Source organism: Neofelis nebulosa, chromosome 2 (genome assembly GCF_028018385.1).
Source record: "Neofelis nebulosa isolate mNeoNeb1 chromosome 2, mNeoNeb1.pri, whole genome shotgun sequence".
Lineage (NCBI taxonomy): Eukaryota > Metazoa > Chordata > Mammalia > Carnivora > Felidae > Neofelis > Neofelis nebulosa.
In genome coordinates this window covers 183,025,777-183,046,930 of record NC_080783.1, presented here as the reverse complement: position 1 = coordinate 183,046,930, position 21,154 = coordinate 183,025,777, and the positions used below count along the sequence as shown (strand labels likewise).

Below are 21,154 nucleotides of genomic sequence, written 5' to 3'. Positions count from 1 at the left end.
AATAAAGGAGCAGTCATTAGTCCCTGCAGATGTTTGCTTATACAGATGCTGTAATATCAGACACAGAGGTATCCTGAAGATGGCAGCTTGTCCTTCCTCTCTCCTGCTCTCATTTCAGCTTTCTACCCTTACAGCTGGTCCTACTGACTGGAGACCCTAGACCCACCACAAGATGTCTGGGTGCAGACTTCCACTGTCAGTAGTACACAGATGCAATGGCTTTCCATAGATCTCCCCACGATCACATACTATCTCACTTTGACATCATGCTTCTCAGGTTGACAGGCTGGTGATCCTTCTCTGATCCTCCAACTCCCCTTTCTTAATTATCACTTCCCCAGATCCTCCCACATTAATTCCTTTAATGAGACCTCTATCCCCTTACACTCATAATGATGTATTCCATAAAATGTCTCCATGAAATAGAAAGACCTCTATTCTGGTAGCTGGAAAGCCTCAGAAGTACGGTACTGCTAAAAGAACACAGACTTTGGAGTCACTTAGATAAATATCCAAATCCTGATGCTGCCACTTATTAGATGTTTCCAACTTTGAGCAGATTATTTTATCTCAGTTTTCTCTTCTCTATAAGGGAGATAACACCTTTGTCTTAGAGAGTCAATGAGAGTATAAAAGGATAAAATAAATGGTAAGGACCTAACATAGTGTGTGGCCAATGGAGATGCTGAACCAATAATAATGCTTACTTCTTTGCCCTACTAAAATTAGAACAAATGACTTTAACTTTCTTAGACTCAGGTTTCTCCTTAGACCTGATCAAGTTTCTAAAGTGGCATACATCTCAGTCTCCTGAGTAGAGAATTAATAGATACTGGACTGTAATCCAGTTAATATAACCTCGAAGTCTGAATCTTTTTCAAAGATTGGGCTTTCACCCAACTCTAAGAATGGCTTTTCTTTTTCCCCAATAGAGAAAATTCAGTCAGTTGTTGAAATTCATTTCTTCTCCCAATGGTTTTTATGCCATCCTTCAAAAACTCTAATACCTCCAATGAATTAAAGTTACCTAACTCTGGCACTTGGAGGAAACAAATTGCTGGTATGAGTCAGGGCCCAAATGTCTCAAATGTATTTGTGATAGGAGCAGTCCCTGTGTAGGTGAACTATAATGTACATGAGGCTCAGATCAGACAATGGCAGAATTACAGCCTCCACATACTAGTTTTCTCACCATGCCAATTTTATATCTCAACTAATATGCAGTCACCAACGGTGCATACATACATACATATGTAAATATACTTGAAAAATAGAGAAAAGAAGATAGAGAAGATAGAAAACCATAGAGAAAACACTTAAAGGAAATTCACAAGCATGTTATAACATGGGTTCTTTCTGGTTAGTAGAATTATGAGTGATTTTACTGTTGTTTGTTTTCTTTGGAGGTCTCTGGTCTCCATGTCTTTCATGAGGTTGTATTATTTTTAATTAGAAAAAAGTATTTATTTCTAATAAAACATGCATTTTTTTCTTGGGTTCAAAGTAATTGGTATAACGAATGTAAGTTCATTTTTTAGGAACCGGAAATCAAAATACTGGAATTAAATTCCAGTTCTATCATATTCTAGCTGTGTAACTTCAGACAAGTTTCTTAGCCTATGAGCATCAATTCTCATCTCTGTGCAATGAACATAATAACATCTAACTCATGTGGTTGTTTTGAAGATTAAATGCAATATGTAAGTTAAATTCTTAGAGCGTAACACACAGTAGGGACTTGATTAATGGTAGCATGGTTGATTGAGGTAGTAATAATTGCTTAAGGGGATAGTAGTGGTATTACTAACTGCAGTTAAAACAAAATAACAAATATAGCAATAATAATAATAATGACAAGAGGGGCACCTGGGTGGCTCAGTCAGTTAACCACCTGACTTCAGCTCAGGTCATGATCTCACAGTTCATAGGTTCAGGCTGCACATCAGGCTTTGTGCTGACAGCTCGGGGCTTGCTTTGGATTCTGTGCCTTCCTCTCTCTCTGCCCCTCCCTTGCTCTCACTCTGTCTCTCTTTCTCTCTCAAAATGAATAAACATTAATATATATATATATATGTATATATATATATATATATACACATATATAATATATATGTATATATATGTATATATATAATGACAAGAATAATAATGCTAAAGTACAAGTAAATTTTAGTGATCAGTTAGGCCCATTGTATCACTTGATTAAGACACTGAGGTCCAGAGAGCTAGACCAAGATTATATACACTTGGGTGGAAAAGTTCTCATTCCCAATCCTGTGACTTTATATCTCAGAAAATTTGGTTTGTAATGAATGTTAACTTAGTTCAACTGAGATGTTTTAACACTCTCAGTGCTGATGAGACAAAGTCTTGCTTCTGATGGAATTCACAGTCTATCAGAGAATCAGGCCCCCCCATACCCATTTTGAAAACACTGTGAATGACCATAATAAAGGTACAGAAATGTGCAGTGGAACCACAGAGGAAGAAACTACTAGCCCTTCTTGGCTTGGGACAGGAGACAGAAAATTTTCACAGAAGTGACCTCTGAGCCAGCTCTCAAAGGAACAAGAATATTTTGTTAGAGAATTAGGCAAGAAAGTTCATAGCACTGTGTGAATGAAGACCTGAAGGCTTGAGGGTGTATTATTACATAGGGAGAAGTTAGACGTGGATTCTCAAGGACAGATTCATTTATTCAACACTCAAAACAATATTGCTGAATACTTCTCTGTGCCAAGCAATGTGCTAGGTGGTATATGAAGGGTTCTGATTGCCAAGCCAAATAATTGGGGGTATATTCTATAGACAGTAGAGATAATAGCTTTTTAAAACAAAGAAAAACAAGATCAAAGCTTCTGAACCTTTTTAAAATCTGATTATGCTACTGCTGACTGGACTCTTTCCCCTAGGTAGGACCTATACATTGGGGATCAAAAGTGCCACTGGCATTAAAACAAAAAGTTCTCTAAGGGCTAGAGCTGAATCTGAAGCCGACCTTTCTGGAGCATTTCATTTTGTGTCTGGTGCTGTGGCACAAGTAAGTATCAGCCCTTCACCATTGATTTTCTGGTGGCAGCAGCAAAACTACACTTTGAGGAGAATGACCTCTAGGTTGATTAAGATTTGAAAAATGTTGAATTTATGCTATAAATTCTGGCTCAAGCTGAAGAGGCGCTAATGTGATTGGAACTCTTGCAGTAACTGTCAGAGGCAAGAGATCGATCTGAAATTCATGTTCAACAATCCTGCTTTACCCATTGAGCCAAAACCAGTTTTTAAAAGTGGCCAGCTTCTTTAAGAAACACAGAACATAGGGTCAGCCTGTTCCCAACCATCCTTGTTGCTGTTTCATATTCCAGGCACATCATGAGTAAGTAATATTTTAACACTTAAATGAGTTGTAAACACTTCCTCTGTCTCAGAAAAAAAGAAAAAAAAAGGAAGAAAAAGAAAAAAAACACGAAGATGAATTAGAAGTTTCTGAAATTGAGAATTTCCATGGCAAAGATATATGGTACAAGGAATTCACTATATGTCAGTCTAACCTTCTCTCTGCTCCAGCATTGCTTAAAATTCACTAGCTAAAGTGTTTTGTTTCAGCAATAAGTTCACCTTGGCAAGGAGGATGGGTTGAATCAATGAGCAGTTTCATTTATACCTACAAACTCTGCTTGTCAATCCCCAAATGATTCTGGACCCACAGTACAGAAAATCAGGTATTAATTGTCATTCTGGTCTCTCTGCCTAATGTTTCACTTCAAAAAGAATAAAACTTACTAAATTGTAAAAGAAAAATTAAGCTAAATCACCAATCTTGCCTGTTCTAGAGTGACACAAGAAGGAAAAAAAAAAAGCCAGACACACCAAGCCTTGTATGCCAAGCCCATAAAAACACATTTGCTATTACAGAGGTATTATTTGGTATGACCATAATCCATCACCTGTGGGAGAAAAAAATGTATTTATTTTCATATGTTTGTACTGAAATATGCATACACATTAAAAAGTTATTAATGTGAATTAAACATTTATTAAGTGCTCAGCCCCAAGTTAAGTGTAAACTTTAATGTGCTCCCATGGTACTATAGGCTACTTTGATCAGAGCACTGATCAACGTAATTGTTCAGGTACAGATACCACCTTGAAGGAAAAAAAAGGACTTTTATTTTTTTTAAATAATTATATTCCCAGTAATTGGCTTAATGCCTGAAACATGTTAGATATTCAGCAACTACTGAATGAATGAAATAATGTCCAAATGAGATTGAGAGAAGTATAAGGAGAAAGAGATTAAAGAACAGGAAAGAAGGAAGAAAAGAGTAAAGAAAAGATATGGAACCTATCTCACAAGTAATGTTAAAATTATATACTAAATTATTATTATATCTATCTATCTATATAAGTGACCACCCCCCAAAATATAATCTTGTAAAACAGAACATCTTCCCTAGCCACCCCCCACCGACTGGAAGAAGGTAGGAAAACATTGTCTATTCTCCCTCTACTTATCCCAGACTTAAAGATCCAGAGTCTACTTAAACCAAATTGTTCATTAACCAGAAAAGAAGACAGCTACTCTTCTCCACCAGAGCAACTTTTTGAAGGAATATTGTCCTCCCTATCATAAACCTCACCTATCTTCTTCTATCCTTCAGAGATTTAAGTCCCAGAAAGCAATATGGAAAAAAATACAGTAGAGGACTACTAGTAGCATAAAGCATCTTGGAATCTGTTTTCCCCACGTTTCCTAAGGCAAAAAAGATACCAAAACCAGGGAACCATACAAACAGAAAATTATGGTGTTCTACATAATATACACTATATTTATAAGTACCAGAAAATGAAGAAACTAAGGTAGAGGTGTGTGTATGAATGTGTGTGTTTGCATGTGTGTGTACGTGTTTGACAAGTAGCGAGAGAAGTGAAATAATCCAAATGCATATTTTATACCCATTGGCTACTTTTAAGAGCCTCTTATCATTTTCCCAGCTCAGATTTCTCCTCAGTAAATCCATTTTCCACACTTCAAAAATAATTCTGTTTCTACAACAAAAACTTGCTTATACCAATCTTTCAAGTAAAATTCTTCAATGCCTTCCCATTGCCATTAAAACGTAACCCAGAATCTTTAATGTAGGCTTTAAGGCCAGATTGATTTAACCTCTGCTTACTTTATGCTCCCCATACTTCCCATTCTACCTCCCTCCCCTATCCTAAGTAACAACTATAATAAACCAACTTCATTCCAAAGTGTCATGCTTTCTTTCTCTTTTCCTATATACCTGGGTCACTCCCCTGTCTCCTTCTGTTTATCTGGCTAACTTCTCTTTATTCTGCAGATCTAAACTTAAAAATAACCTCTTGACTTATTATCCCTATGCCTGAGTTGGGGTACTTATATGTGATTCCATAGCCCAATTGTATGAACTGAATCTTTGTACTCTGTTCTTCCCCTCCATAGTTCATACATTGAAGTCCTAATTCCCAGTGTGGCTATATTTGGAGATGGAGCCTCCATGTAAGTAATTAAGGTGAAGTGAGGTCATAAGGGGGAGACTCTGATCCAATAAAATTAGTGTCCTTATAAGAGAGAGCTTTATCACTCTTTCCCTCCTTGCACACACACTGAGGAAAAGCCATGTGAGAATATAGCAATAAAGTGGCCATCTATATGCCAGAAAAGAGCTCTCACCAGAAACCAAACTTTCTGGCACCTTGATCATGAACTTCTAGCTTCCAAAGTTATGAGGAAATAACTTTTTGTTGTTTAAGTCCACCCAGTCTGTGGTATTTTGTTATAGCTTGCTGACTAATACATCCTATACCTCCTCTGTCATAGCACTTATCATAAGGTATATAACTGTTTTTTTACTTCTATGTAAGCACCATTAGACTATAAGAACCAAGACAATAGTGATCATGTATATCTTGATTACATGTCCAAAGTCTATCAAAGTTTTGTTTTGCTTAATTACTTGATTGACTAAAAATAAGTTAGTATAGTTAACGATATTATACACTTGAAAGTTGTTAAGAAAATAGATCTTAAATGTTCTCACCACAAAAAAAGAAATGGCAATTATGAGACATGATGGAGGCGTTAGCTAACACTATGATGTTATTCATGTATATATAAGTGTATCAAATTAACACAGTATATAATATTAAACTTACATAATATTATATATCAATTATATCTCAATAAAGCTAAAAAAAATAATGAATTAGTTCTGTTATGCAATGACTTAGTACTGAAAACTTTTATGTACCTTTAATGAATTTTTTGGTAAATTTCTAGGAGTTTCCTCAAAACAAATTATACTAAAAATCTCCCTATGTGTATACATAAAATGAAACAAATTAAAAAGCAATAAAAGTTTATATAAAATCAATCCAATGCAAGTATATAAAATGTGTATAAGGACCTTATTACATGATCTTTTCTTTTTACATCATGTCATAGTTAATTTTATGTCTACTTAGAGGGTATTTTTGGATGATATTAACATTTTAAATGTTACTTAATGAACTCTGAGTAAGCAGATTGCCCTCCATAATGTGGGTGGGTCTCATCCAATTAGTCAAAAGTATGAACAGAATTTCTAACAACCAGGTCCCTCAGCAAGAGAGAATTCTCCAGCAGACTGCCTTTAGACTTTGTCCACCCCATCAGCTTTCCTGGGTCTTTAGCCTATGGGCCTTCAGAGGGAACTGCACCATCAACAATCCTACATCTCCAGGCTGTCAGCCCACACTGCAAATTTTAGACTTGCCAGGCTCCATAATTGTGTGAGTTAATTCCTTATTAATCTTTGTCTATATATTTATACATCCTACCAGTTCTGTTTCTCTGGAAAACTCTGACTAATACACATACACATGATCATAGGTGGTGAGAAAGAGCAAGTTACTTCTGAGAGGATGTGCCCTCAAAGTAAAGTAGAACTCTAGGCCTGGGGGTATAGCTTAGGGGTAGAGCATTTGACTGCAGAGTAAAGTAGAACTCACACAGTAAGCAAATGAGGTTGATTGTTCTTTATCTTTTTTTTTTAAAGTCCTGTTTTCAAAAGAAACCAGAAAGGATGACAACTTAAAAAAAAAAATATCAATGCGCAAATAGCTTTGGTTCCTGTGTGAATTCAGCTCCAAAAACCCTACAGACCACTGCTGCCTGGAAAGTGATTTATGAGACCCATCTGAAAAGCAGTTTGATAGTCAGATGGATCACATCGAAATGAAAACATCCATGTAATGTTCATTTTGACCCAGGTCGTTATTTAAATAAAGCCAACACATAGTTAATTGCAAACAGCCAAACCTATCCCAGAAAATTGCCCCAGTCTACACTTGGCTCATCCAACTCTCAGGTTAGAGACTTTCATATTTCTGAAGTCATATTTCCAGATCAGATACCCCTGTTTAGATAGTCTGTTTATTTTTTTGGCTTATCAAACTCTGGCTTCTACTCTGTGTTTTGAGTTTTCTTGTCCTGTTCTTTTCCCTAATTTCAGAATTATGGCAGCCTCAGGCAAGTAACTGCTTCCTCCAATTCCTGTCCTAGATTCCATGGAACCCAGGACTCTCACACAAATAAAGAAGATTTCAGACTATGGAATAACAATCCATGTTCCAAAATAGTGAGAAACAAGCAAGCATGTGAAAACACAGTTATTTTTAAAATGCTGAATAAATGTTATTGGTAAAAATGTACTATTGTAAAGCATTTTGCAATCTGTAAAATACTTTCACACCTTTATCTTCATTGATCTTACACTAACTTTGTGAGGAAGAGAAGGCAGAGATGAATCTACTTATAATTAGGGGAGGAAACTAAGGCTCACAGAGGTTAAATACATCCCTAGTCCCAGGCATCATTACATATGTCATGAGTCTAACCAAACTCTCACTCTAAATCTACTTCTCCTCCCTCCCTTTCACTCCCTCAAACTGGCAAACTAATAAAATCAGCACCAAAACTTTTTTGTTTCAAGCCACGTGTGACTTCTTTACACTGTTGTATACCGTGAAACAAAGACATCTAGTGTCTATTTGTAGGAAATTATGCAATTCATACCTAATGAGGATTTGGGGGAAGACATTAATCAGAAAGTGATACTTTAAGTGATCAATGTCATATAACCTATCCCAAAGCAAGAACCAAAAGGAGAGACACCTTTGGGGAGGGGAAAAGAGGGGGAAATGAGTAGTGGGGATGGGGAGTAGATAATTTATACTTCCTCTGTGATTATGAAAACAAACACAACCCGGAGACACTGAGGAATGCTCAGCTGAGAAGTAAAGAAGACAGGTGATGCAGCTACTGGGGATTACATAGTAAAGCACAAATTAGGCCAACATTTACAATCTTGCCCTGGGGCCTATGAGCTTTTTGACCTTGCTTAAGTTATTATGGTCACTGATTATTAATATCTCAGCTTCTTTATTTGTTAGAAGACATTAATATATACTTCAGAGAATTAATAAAAATTAATCAAGAAAATGAAGTAAAAGATCACTAAATGCTACTCCACTGCCTCTTAGTGAATGACAGTTCCAGTTTTCTTTGATAAAATTTCAGCTTCTCTGCATGCGAGGAAAAAATTATTTCAAATTCCCTAGTTGAAGATCATCCCAGTCTGGTATATTCAAGCTCAAATGAAATGGGCCAGGTCCAAAAGACAGAGGTAGGGACAAGAAGACAGGCAGAACCGAGGGCACGTTCCCCCTAAAACTAGGTAAACAACTCTGTAGAATTTTCTATAGATAGAGGTTTAGATTCCTGAGTACTAAGCTGTAGGAAACTGGTACAGAGGTGCCTAGACCCTTCTATCAGCCTCTCTAACTCTTGTTTGATCTAAACCTTCTTGAATCTATTATGGATACAAAATATGGACCATGGGTACAAATGCACCTGTCTCACACACCGGGAGGGCAAAGCTGGCAGTGTCCCAGGATAGGGCCATGTTGTGCTCAGTCGGCTGAATTCCCAAGCACGACTAGAAACCTGTATGCAGCAACTTATTTTGGGATTCTGCTCACTCTGAAGACAATATGTTCTTAGCTTTCTTCCCATGATATTTCCCTTCTGTAAGTTTTAAAAACCAACCACCGTTTTGATGAGCAAAATTATAGGGTCTCAGAAATCCTATCCTATGTATCTGAGGGGACACAAACCAAATATGACATATAGTGGTGGGGGTGGGGGGAGTACTTCTTCAAGGTTTGTGCTATGTATTGTACATACAGTGTCCATTTTAAGAGCTTTATGAGTTAAGTAATATAATCAAGTAAACTGAGGAGCCAGGATTTGAGTCCGGCTGAGACTGACCATGCTCTTCCCTCTGTAATAGCTGCACCATCAATTAGTCAAAAGGTACAATAATTTCAAAACCATATGAGGCTTACTGGGGCAGTGTGCAAACTCCGTTTAGTTAGGTTCTAGCTCTCTTGATTTGCCATCTTTCTCACAAGCTGTGTAAGTCTAAACAAACCTCTTCCTTTTCCTGGATCTATTTGAGAATATTGTATATAAAATCTAAATTGAGCTAAGTAATTAAAATCCCTGATACCTCTGACAGGCTAGGACCTCCCACATGTGATGATGATGATGATGATGATGACAATGACAAAGATGAATATAACAAAGAAATGATGACAATGACATTCACTGCATTTATCAAATGCTTAGTATATGCCAGACACTTCTAAATGTTTTATAATGAGCTAGACAGGCATTTCAGACAAATAACAGTACATATAAAGGGCTGGGATAAGAGAATAGCAAGGTTCTCTTAAGGAGCTGAAGTTCAAGAAAAAATGTATAAAATAAGAATAGTGAATCAAGGACTGATATTTCAATGTGATTAGAACATAGGAAGGGACAAATTTTGAAAGTAACCTAAAGAGTTAGTTTTTTTTATTTTATAGAAAAGTGAGGTAATTGGAGAGTTTGAGCAGGACACTGACACAACCAAATTTGTTTTAAACAATAATTTTGGCTATTAATTATATGGATGACAGATTAGAGGGGAGCAAGTAATCTAAACAGGGATAATAGAGGCTTGAATAAAGGTAGTGGCAATGAGGACAGTGGAAAGTAAGAAATATCAGACATGCAACATATTATCATTATTAGCTGTTGTGATAGTAAATTACAGTTGTAAATAACCTAGCAGAAAGTTCTTCTAGACCCATAATTTCTTCTATTTCATTCATTCACTCATTTATACATTCAAAAATGTTTATTATGTACCTATTTTATACTAGGTTCTTTTTTTTTTTTTTTGAAAACAAAGTCTGCACTAGTGAGATCAAATGAATGTCTCTATTCACATTCACACCCAAATAGTCTAGAATCTTTCTGACCATTATGCTTTTATTCCTACCACACTCTCTGCAAGAAATGTCCTTCCTGTCCTTTTGCTGCCTAGCAGATGTTTGGAAATGTGAGCTTAAACCTCATAAGAATATCTAAGAATGAAATGATAGATCCAATATGTATTAGTTTATAGATGGTAGTTAAAGTCATAAAAATTGAAAAGTATGAATGCAAAGAGCAAGAAGATTATGTGAAGAGAGAAGGATGGAACCCTAGGAAATTCCAACACTTAATTGCTCCTTTAAAGAAGTCCAAGGAGAAAGGGAAGTACATGGAAATATGAGAAGTATACTGAGATAGATGTTGCCAGGAAAGATAAGAGAGGAGATGGAAGAAGAGTGACCAACAATGTCAAATGCTGGAAGTCATGTGGGATGAGGTTATATAAGATGTTTCAATGCTTTAAAGTTTATCAAAGAAGGAATGCCAATAGAGTGCTGGAGGCAGACACTAACATGCAATAGGTTAAAGACTGAATAGGAAGTGAGGAAATAGAAGCAGTAAATATATGCAACTCTCAAAAATTTTGGCCATGAAGTCCTACAACATGACAGTGTCCTTCCTTACTATCTCATTGAGTAATTATGATTCAGTGAGGTTCAAGAAGCAAAAACATAGGAGTATCCAGAATAGAGTCTAGCACTAGCACTGAATTGGTACTTAACACTTTGTACTTTTATGGATTTGATGTTTATTTAACAAATATGTATTGTTTAACATATTCTAGTCATTGTTCTTAGCAATGGGGAAGCAAAAATGAATGAAAACAGATGTGGCCTTAGCCTCAAAGCATTTATGGTCTATAGTGTATATCTGTGTGTGCTGGGGTGGAGAATAAATAATTAAATAAATTATTAATTTAATAATTAAATAAATTAAATAAATTAATGACTAAATTTATAAATAATGATGAGTAATCATTAAATAATGATAAGTAATCATATAAACACAGCAAAACCACAACAGAAATAAATTTCAATGAACTGTATATAAATATGAATAAGGAGGGTCCCTCCTGGCAAGGACAAAGTAGGCTGGATCTAAACAGTCAATGCCTTTTCCTAGACCTGAGGATGAAGCCCAAGGTGTAAAGAGAAAAAGCTCACTGGGAGCTCCCCTGACATAGGCCTGAGCATGCTGTCTCTGCCTGCAAGGGCATCTGGCTAGTCTTTCTTTGGATCTTGCCAAATGCAACTCAGATTCAGTAACCCTGCTGATCTAAGCCTGCCTACAGCCACAGGGATTCTAGTTTGCTGGATCTACCTATTCCAGGCTTAAATAAAATCATATGTAAAAAATGCAGGGGAGGCACTATGGTATAGTAAAAAGAATAAAGACTTCAGAATCAGGGAAATCTGATTTGAAGTCCTGGTTCTTCCCTTTTTAGTTGTGTGGCCTGAAACAGCAAATTTTCTCTCTTTGAGGCTCGAATTCTTTTTTTTTTTTTTTTTTTTTAAATTTTTTTTTTCAACGTTTTTTATTTATTTTTGGACAGAGAGAGACAGAGCATGAACGGGGGAGGGGCAGAGAGAGAGGGAGACACAGAATCGGAAACAGGCTCCAGGCTCTGAGCCATCAGCCCAGAGCCTGACGCGGGGCTCGAACTCACGGACCGCGAGATCGTGACCTGGCTGAAGTCGGACGCCCAACCGACTGCGCCACCCAGGCGCCCCGAGGCTCGAATTCTTCAACTTTAAATGGAAAGGATAATTAATGCCCAGTCTAGTTCGCTGCACAGTTGAGGTCTCAAGGCCTCCAAAATAAAAATAAGATCACAGAAATTAGAATCTCTCTATTAGAAAGGATCATAAAGGCCTTTTGACCCAACCATGGTGAATATGAAAACTTTGGAATGCAGAATGAGTGATAAAAGGTGAATAAATTATCCCTAACATTCTATACATTCTCCTCTAAAGCCTTAAATTTAAATGTGTGTATGTGTGTGTTGTGTGTGTGTATGTATGTATGAAGACACATTCATATATATAAACCCACAGAATATCATATTTTATAAAACTCACATTAATAGGAAGGAATCCATTTCAATTATCATGTTTATAGATTGGTAAATAAAGGCATATACATTAAAATGTTTAAGTGCACTATTCATTTTATTTATCTATTTTGATAAGATCTACTTGACTCCATTGTTAATCATGCTTGTAAAATACTAGCAAAGAGGCCATGTTCTTGTTCATAAAAAGTCGTCAACAACACGCACATTGGCTCCTTAAATATTTTTTTGATGTGGCATTATCTGGAATAAGGATGATTACCACTGATTCCAAGAGAGAGAATCACTACTTCCATCAGGGAGTATGCACTGAAGATACATGCATATGACTATTTACAACTTATAAAATCAAAGGAATATGGCCATGTGATTTATGGCAAAATTAATGCTCCAGTCTGCATGCAGCTAAAGATTTGGGCACCAGTGCTGTAAGAGCAGACAACTTTAAGAAGCCACAAACAACGGTGGGGAAAAGTACCAGTTCTGCACATATAAAAACCTAGGTTCAAATCACAGATCTACACTTACTTAACCTCTCCCTACTCCAGCTTTCTAACCTGTATGATGGGATGAAAATAGTATGTTCTTCATAGGGTTGTTGTGAGGGTGAGGTGCATGTAAAGTATTTAAAACAGTGACTGGTACATAGAAAGCACTCAACTAATGTTAGCTGTTATTTTTGTTTCAGAAGAGTACTCCACGTTAGCTATAAGGATGATGATAGTATTAGAGCTCACTTCAGTCTCAGGCATCATCTGCTATTCAAAACCCACCATTTTTTAAATGCAGAAACTGAGGCCTAGAGAGGGGAAATGATTTGTCTGAGGTCACATAGAAAGTTCATAGACCAGAATCAGAATCCAGGCCTCCTGACTCCCAATATTGGGCTGTTTCCTAGCTCCTCACTAGCCCAATGACTCTGTCTTTATACTCTTCCTCTGATATATGTTACATTATGTCAGAAAAGACATAATTCTACTTCTACTTCTACTTCTAATTCTACCTGAATTAGAATCTATTTTTTTGTCTTCATCTCTCCCAGTACATTGTGAGCTCCTTAACAAAAGGGGCTGTATCTTACTTAGATTACACAGTGCCTAGCAGAGTGGTACAAAAACAGTATTAACTGATTTTTTTTATTATCTAGCATAAGAAAAGATCATATAGCATCAATGCTCTGCAGTTAGTAACTGGAATCAGCTTCAATAACAAGTTACTTCTAGAGATAATAATCAGCTTGAATAATAAGTTACTCTAAGTCAATTAGGGATGGTGTTAGAACAGAAAAAGTATTAAATTTAATGTCAGAGAATCCGGGTTCTAAGCTTGAACCAGTAAATAACTAGGTGAACTTCAGCTGAAGTGCCACTCAAATATAGGGAAGATGAAGAAAGTTTGAGAGGGATAAAACTAGAAAAATAGGTTATGAAGAGCTTTAAGGGTCAGGCTAAAGACTTTGAACTTTATTCTTAAAACAAGAGAGACTGAGAGATGAATTTTAAGGAGGTTAATGACATGATCTGGGCAGTATTATAGAACTATCACTTTGACAACTGTGTGAAGAGAAAATTAGAGGGAGAAAGCCTAAAGGTCAGAAAATTACTTCTTTTTAACATATTAAAATACTGATGCTTAGATAAAGAAGTTAGGTGAAAATAATTTGCTGAAAGTCAGACATGGAATCAAGATTCAAAATCAGGTCAGGTGATGCCACAAACTGTGTCTACCTACCATACCCCAACATGTCTCAAATAAAGGACTCAGAGGACATGTGGAAACCAGGGAGTTGCATGGAGCAATATTCTGCACAACCCTGCCTTTGGGGAGTACTCCATCTGGTTAAAATGGGTTATCCTTAGATCTAAACTCCAGGGATCAATGTCAAAATGTTAACTTTCCAATAAAGTAAAATGTGATTATGTAAATATAGTCTTTGTTAAAGGCATAACAAATGACTTACTGATTTTTTTTTCAAAAGACTCATCACATCTTGTGATGCTTATATATTAACTAAATTAAAAATTAAAAATATATCCAGATTATAATTTATTTACATGTGTATTAATATAAAAAGATATATATAAATATATATGTGTGAACACACACATACACACATATGCATACAAGGTTGTGCATACCTGTAAGTTAAATCAGATATAAATTTATTCCTAGAGCTTGAATTTAGAACATCAACTCTTTGATAGAAAACTTCTAAATTTAAAATCAGTAACTTTGGTTCATATCTTAGTTCCACTTCTTTTTGTGATTTGCAGCATATTCTTCATATCTTGGAGCCTTTATTTACTCATTTGTAAAATGTGAATAATTATGGGATTGCTGTGGAGACCAGAAGACATATGTAAACATGCTTTGTAACCAGACTTAGAAAAATGTAACAAGATAATATTCAAGAGTGCAGTCTCTAAAGTAGGACTCAGTCCTAGTTCTGCTAGTTATCAACTGCAGGACCTTGGGCAAGTCATTGAGTCTCTCTGATCTCCAATTTCTTCATAGGAAAAATGAGGATTATAACACTTTTTACCTGTTAAGGTGATTGTAAAGATTATATTAGTTGATACACAGTATGTACATTAGTCAATACAGATATAGACAAGGTCAGGCACAGAGCAGGCATTCTTCATGTTAGTTATTAAAATTTTTATCATATGGGCACAAAAGGCTGCTGACTCATACCTGATGGCAACAATGGCAAAACAAATACAAAACAACTATAAACAAACTAAAGAAAGTGAATGTGGTTGTTGCAATAGTGAAACTGAAAAGACTAGAAAAGTCAGAGATATAAAGCTCACTGCTCCATGACTCAGCGATCTGGTCGACTAATATCCTTCCCACTGCGTTCTGTGGTAAGTAAATGATACAGATGTTGTACAACTGACAATAAACCAAAGTTTTGGTCTATCCCTTTAGGTCTAAAGAGAAACAAGTAATATAGGCTATGACCAGAGAAGGCATCTGAAGAGACATGTGCCCTGAAAAGTATACCCTTGGAATTTTAAGGCAAAAATAAGCAGGGTGGTTTTCAATGATAAAAAGTTAATCAAAAAGTTCATTAAGATAAAGAGATGAGAAAAGGAGCAATCAGAGGAAAAGGAGTAGTTATGAAGAATAGGAAGCTCAATAAAAACTAGCTTGCTATGGAGAGACTTCTTGCTATGCCAGTAAGGTGTTAAGAAGAGAATGAAAGAAACCTCAACTGATGCAAAAACTGTGTCCATATAAGGGAGAAGGAGAAACTGGATCAACTGGAATTCATTTGCAAAGATTGCAAAAAATGAGGAAGAGTCAGGGAGGATGGTTAACTAGTCTAGTTTTAAGAAAGTGGAGATAGGGGTGCCTGGGTGGCTCAGTCGGTTAAGCGGCCGACTTCGGCTCAGGTCATGATCTCACGGTCCGTGGGTTCGAGCCCGGCATTGGGCTCTGTGCTGACAGCTCAGAGCCTGGAGCCTGTTTCAAATTCTGTGTCTCCCTCTCCCTGCCCCTCCCCTGTTCATGCTCTGTCTCTCTCTGTCTCAAAAATAAATAAATGTTAAAAAAATTTAAAAATAAAAAAAAACACAAAGTGGAGATCTATAAAATGGTATGGTATAAAATATACCAATGTAAGATCTCTTCTAAGAACTTCACAATGATGGAAACAAGAAAGTAAATGAGATTTGAAATCTTCTATTGTGCCCCATTCTTCTCTAACTTTGTAAGTAATTGGAATGATGTACCTTACGTTAAAATAAATTGCTTTTTATGAGTCCTCATATAGTTGAGTTTTTGATTTGACATGTAATCAACTATAAAAGCCATCTTGCCAGAGAAATCAACTGAGTAGTCAGTAGTTTAAAGCCATGCAAAAAAGGAGCTCTTATTGAAGCAATAGAATGACACATTTCACTTTAATTTTCTAAATGGGGCCCCTGGATGGCATGGTCCATACTAGAAAGGAAACTTTTCTGCTTTATTTCACTTGAATTCACAGAAAAGGCCATTCCAAGACTTCTTTTGGATTAGCTTCTTCTGAGGTTAGTCTAGCAAGATTCGAGATTTATCCCCTTTGGGTAACTCCACAGTTTCATTTCTAAAATTCTGCCTTCTTCTTCTTCTTTCTGATCCAAGCCAAATCCCTCGCTATGAGGGACTGAGCTAACCCAAGCTGTTTGACAAATTCTGAATTGAAGTGGAAGGCACAAAAGAAAACCAACATTTAATGAGTACCTACTGTGTCTCTTCAAAGTAGTAGGAGCTTTCACTTCATCATATGTAATGCTTTCAACAACTCTGTGAAATAGACATTATCATCCCTATCTTATAGATGGGGCCAGTAGGGTTCAGAAAAGTTAATTAACATGTCAGAAGTCTCCGTCATTCTTGGTGTCTATCCCTTTAATATTGGTAATGTGCTCCAACTACCCATAAGCTCCTAAATTGCCTTACAAATTCATAGCTTTTCCCTAGTTAGTGTTAACTAAGGCCCATAATCTGGCTTTCTAAACCCAATTCTGGATTTTTGCTCCAGGGCTTCATTCAAATTCTCCTTTATCGCAGTGATGATGAATCTGTCTTGTTCTTACCTGTTTTCCTCATAAGGATCTAGACTCCAAACCTTGACTCTCAGATCTCTTGCCCAAACATTCATGTATGTCTCAACCACCTGTCAGGACACCGCTAATTTATCTCAAACATGCAAGAGTTACTGGTAGTTTCAAGGATATCTACAGGGATAGTGTCTTTACACTGATGGCTGGATAGCAATAAATGTTGGCTGAGGCCCCCACTAACCATTGTGTCTTGTCTGTGATACTTGCTGCCCGAGCTGGTTCCTTAACTAGTTTAAGTCCCTAGACCATAGATGGCTCTCATTTCTAATATTAAGCTCTTTCTTTCTGTTTCTTTTCTTTAAAAGTTTACTTATTTTTGAAAGAGAGAGAGGTGGGGGTAGAGAGGAGGAGGACAGGCAGAGAGGGAGAGAGAGAGAATTCGAAGCAGGCTCCACACTGTCAGTGCACAGCCCAACTCAGGGCTCAATCTCACGACCCTAAGATCATGACCAGAGCCAAAATCAAGAGTCGGACGCTTAACTGACCTAGCCACCTAGGTGCCCCAGTTTCTGGTTTCTGACTCTGCCTCTTTTCCATGTATCAGTGTCAAACTTTTCTGACAGTGTTCCTATGGCCTTCTCTTAAGAACATCTTTTTGCTATTGTTGCCCACACACAATGCTAATTCCTGGATTAAAAACCATCAAACACAACAAAAATAGTACCAATATGACCATGTTCTTCTTATGGTTAAAATAATCCAGTGGCATCATCTACTTACCCCCCCAAAATTTTTTTTTATAAAAAGGTCCAGGCTCCTTAGCCTGATATTCAAGGCCTTTCGTGATCTGAACTCTACTTACATCTCTAGCCTTACCTGTAGCCACCACTCCTTAAATACTATGCTCAAAATATACTAAACTAGTACTTCCCTCAGGAGAAAGATTTCTCATATGGCTGTATCTTAACATTTGTGTTTCTTCTACCTGGTATGCCTTCTTCCCAGCTTCTGACCCACCTCCCCTTTACTAACTTTTACTCACCCTCTAAGAAAGTGATATCTAAATTATGTTCTGATAAGCCTTAATGTTCACAGATGGAATGGGGAGGGAAACATTAATTAGTTTGTGACCCTATCTCCCACTGGATTAGAAGTATTTGTCAATGTTTGTTTTAGAGTCTCTGAATTCCAGAATGCAGTTTAGGACTTGAAACCAAGTAGATATAAGAGAATATTTGCTGGGGCACCTGGGTGGCTCAGTCGGTTGAGTATCTAACTTTGGCTCAGGTCATGATCTCACAACTTGTGAGTTCGAGCCTCACATTGGGCTTTGTGCTGACAGCTCAGAGCCTGGATCCTGCTTCAGATTCTGTGTCTCTCTCTCTGCCCCACCCCTGTTCACGCTCTGTCTCTCTCTCTCTCTGTATCTCTCTCTCAAAAATAAATAAAACATTTTTTTTAAACTTAAAAAAAGAGAGAGAGAGAGAATATTTGCTGAATTGTCCCTGAGCCAGGCTCCCACTACTAATGTAGTACACCTTTAGGCCTTCTAAAAAGACATGTCACCAAGACAAAGACCTCTAATAATGCCTACAGATCTGTTCCCTGATTGGAGATTTCAGGAACCTTAGATTCCAGTCCTTGGTCACCCAGATAGAACCTCTCATGTGAGTCCCAGCAACTAATCTGCTGCCTTTATACATGAAAGAAGGCAGATCCAGTGCTAGAAGTCAGTCTTGGATATTCTAAAACAGTACTCTCTTCAGCTTAAATCAAGTTCAGCACACACCTCCAGAAAGCTGTCAGTCTTTCCTCTTGAGTCTCAACTACTTTGCTGCAATCAAAGAGTTCATAGTTCTTTTCCCAGATCAGGACATTAGTGTTTGACCACTTTAACACATTTCATTGTTCCTCAGCTTCCTGATCTGGAGTATTGGCTAAACATGCAGATTCTTGGGCCTTACCCCAGAGTTGCTGAGGAGAGACCTGGGAATTTGTATCCTTAATAAGTGTTTCAGATAATTCTCAGGCTCAGAAAAATTGGGGAAACACTGTGCCTCAGGAGATGATTGCTGCCTTAAACTATCCCAGACCTTTGTCTCAAATTTTCATGGTTTATCCTTATTGAAGAGTGTAAGAGTACCTGAGAATAGGAAACCAGTCTTTATTATATAATAATACTTTATACAATTAAGCAAATTAGATATTTCTCTATGTACCCTTCCTACTCCTGCATTTTAGGATCTGAATAAGATGCATATTGTAAACTGGAATATAGGTAAAGGCCCAACATAAGAGTACCACACAAAGGCACACAATCATGCTTCCTGACAAGCCAAACTTGCTTGGCCTACCCTCCACTGTCCCTTTCACAACAATCTGAAGTTGGGCAGCTGAAGAATAGAGAGAACATTTGACTTATATAAATCAGTTAATCTATACTTTGCCAACAAATGGCTGTGCAGAAAATAGTTTCAAACAGAGAGGGAGGAAAAACATAAGAGACTCTTAAATACACAGAACAAACTGAGGATTGATGGGAGGATGGAAGGGAGGGGAAAATGGTTAATGGGCATTGAGGAGGGCACTTGTTGGGATGAGCACTAGGTGTTGTATGTAAGCGATGAATCATGGGAATCTATTCCTGAAGCCAAGAGCACACTGTATACACTGTATGTTAGCTAACTTGACAAAAAATTATATTTAAAAAAAATGGAGTTTAAACTATTTTACAAGATGGATTTAAGAGATATTTAAGGGAAATAATTTATAGAAAAGTGCAAAAAATGTAATATACTGTATACTTGACTATAAGGAAATTATCAAAAGAATTAATAATAAAGTAATAATATGAATTAGTTAATGCAAGGTTTGGATTAATGTTATACCAAAAGCATTTATACTATGTAATATTGTGAATTTATCCAATATTTTATCAATTCTGTGAATATTTGTAAGTATTTCTGTGTACAAATCACTGTGCCAGAGCTGTGGTCAGAGTAATGAACAAGATACATTTAAGGACTCTATCTCAGGAAGCTCATATTCTACTTGAAAAGGATACTGACTGAATAATATAAAAATAATCTAATCACAAATGTACTATGTAGCAGGTAGTATGAGAATATATAACAACAACAACAACAACAACAAAACTCAGGCTCAATCAGTGGAGTCATGGACAATTTCCTTGGGGGTACCTGATAGTGGAACTAAAGTATGAAGGCTTTTAAAGTAGAGAATGGATTGTGCAATTCAGGCAAAGAGAATAGCCTGTGTTCCCTCCTGTGCCTACAAGGAACATGTTCTGTTTGAGGGAATGAAAGAAAGTCAGTGGTACCATCTAGTATGCAAAGATCTTATAAGAGAGAGGTAGGAGATAAGACTAAATAAACAGGCGGGGGGAGTTCCGGAAGATGGCGGCGTAGGAGGACGCTGGGCTCACCGCGCGTCCTGCTAATCACTTAGATTCCACCTACACCTGCCTAAAACCCAGAAAACCGCCAGAGGATTAGCAGAACGGAGTCTCCGGAGCCAAGCGCAGACGAGAGGCCCACGGAAGAGGGTAGGAAGGGCGGCGAGGCGGTGCGCGCTCCACAGACTGGCAGGAGGGAGCCGGGGCGGAGGGGCGGCTCGCCAGTCAAGCAGAGCCCCCGAGTCGGGCTGGCAAAAGCGGAGGGGCCGGACGGACTGTGTTCTGACAGCAAGCGCGACTTAGCGTCTGGGAGGTCATAAGTTAACAGCTGTGCTCAGAAAGCGGAAAGGCTGGAAGACAAAGGGAGGGAGAGCTGCTGAGCCCCCGGACAGACGGCAGAGCTCAGCTTGGCGGGGAACAAAGGCGCTCGCCAGCGCCATCTCCCCCGCCCATCCCCCAGCCAAAATCCCAAAGAGAACCAGTTCCTGCCAGGGAACTTGCTCGCTCCACGCAAACACCCAACTCTGTGCTTCTGCGGAGCCAAACCTCCCGCAGCGGATCTGACTCCCTCCCGCTGCCACTGGGCCCCTCCTGAAGTGGATCACCTAAGGAGAAGCGAGCTAAGCCTGCCCCTCCCACCCCCGTGCACCTTGCCTACCCACCCCAGCTAATACGCCAGCTCCCCAGCACCACAAGCCTGGCAGTGTGCAAGTAGCCCAGACGGGCCACGCCACCCCACAGTGAATCCGCCCCTAGGAGAGGGCAAGAGAAGGCACTCACCAGTCTGACTGTGG

The 21,154-nt window shown here is 37.8% G+C and overlaps 1 protein-coding gene across 8 annotated transcripts in view; it reads right to left on the bottom strand.

The window, feature by feature from the left end:
- Positions 1 to 21,154, bottom strand: part of LOC131504751 (BEN domain-containing protein 5) — a 1,495,810-nt gene that overhangs the window by 873,957 nt on the left and 600,699 nt on the right. The gene's annotated exons all lie outside the window — the stretch shown is intronic.